Raw genomic sequence first — 1,486 nt, 5'->3', positions numbered from 1 at the left:
ACACACACACACACACAAACGAATGAACATTTTAACATCTTTATCACTCGGCATACCATTGTCCTTTACACTTATGTGAATATGGATTGGTCTCCCTTAGGAAGGAGGGCGGGCGCGCACACACACACACACACATATATGCACACACACACACACACACACACATGAATGAAATTTTTAACATCTTTATCACTCGGCATACCATTGTCCTTTACACTTTGTGAATATAGATCGGTCTCCCTCAGGAAGGAGGGCGCGCGCGCGCGCACACACACACACACACACACACACAAACGAATGAACATTTTAACATCTTTATCACTCGGCATACCATTGTCCTTTACACTTCTGTGAATATGGATTGGTCTCCCTCAGCGCGCACACACACACACATATGCACACACACACACACACGACACACACACACAAAATGGCGGAGCCTACTGGCAGATGAATTTCAACTGCACTAAAAGTTCTCTCAGTGACTGAAAAATGCGAACCAGAAGTTTCGGCAACACTGCGACGCCAAAGACAACAACTCGTGGCGCAAAACGGCATACTGGGGCATCTGTGGATGATGCCTCCAGTCCAGCAACACTGCCTACCGAGACCGACCGGCGAGACAAGCAGCAGCTGACAGTGATACCTTCGCCGGCCGCAGTGCAGTCTCCATCGACATCTGCGGTGTGCGGGAGTGCAGATGCCCTTGCAGAATTGCGTGAGGCGGTTCTGGCACTGTGTGGACGGATTTCACTGCTTGAGGGAGCAATTGAGGAGCAAAAGAAGACAACTTACGTCAGACTGGCTGGTGTTCCCATGGAAACCAGAGGGACACAAACTGACTCCTGCACTTCAACAGCACCAACATATGCAGAGGCAGTGAGGTCGGGTCCCTCTGCCACACCAGGGCAGCTGTCCACACCGACAGCCTCCACACCACCAAAAGGTAGGCAGAATACAAACGCAATGGGCCCATATTGATGTGCTTTACTTAGACTTTAAGAAAGCTTTTTATTCTGTGCCACACCAGAGATTATTAAAAAAGATAGAATCTTATGGAATATCAGGAAAAGTATTAAATTGGATTAGGGATTTTCTCACTAACCGAAAACAAAGAGTTAAGGTGGGAGATAGTTATTCAGAGGAAGCAACGGTCCTTAGTGGAATTCCACAGGGTAGTATTTTAGGACCCATACTTTTTACATTATTCATAAATGACTTGCCTCAAACAGTGTCAAGTGTATGTAAAATTTTTGCAGACGACACTAAACTTTACTGTTCACCAAGTTCACGACATATAATGCAAAATGACATTGACTCCTTGATAGAATGGTCTGAAAAATGGAACTTATACTTTAATGCTTCCAAATGCAAAGTATTACACATTGGTCGAACAAACCCAAAACATAACTATGTAATGAAAAATGACGACGAAATAACCAATATTGTGAAATGTGAAGAGCAGAAAGACTTAGGGGTGACGTTT

This window comes from Babylonia areolata, chromosome 12, assembly GCF_041734735.1.
Source record: "Babylonia areolata isolate BAREFJ2019XMU chromosome 12, ASM4173473v1, whole genome shotgun sequence".
NCBI classification, from domain to species: domain Eukaryota; kingdom Metazoa; phylum Mollusca; class Gastropoda; order Neogastropoda; family Buccinidae; genus Babylonia; species Babylonia areolata.
The sequence above is the reverse complement of the archived record's forward strand: the minus strand, read 5'-3'. Positions refer to the sequence as shown.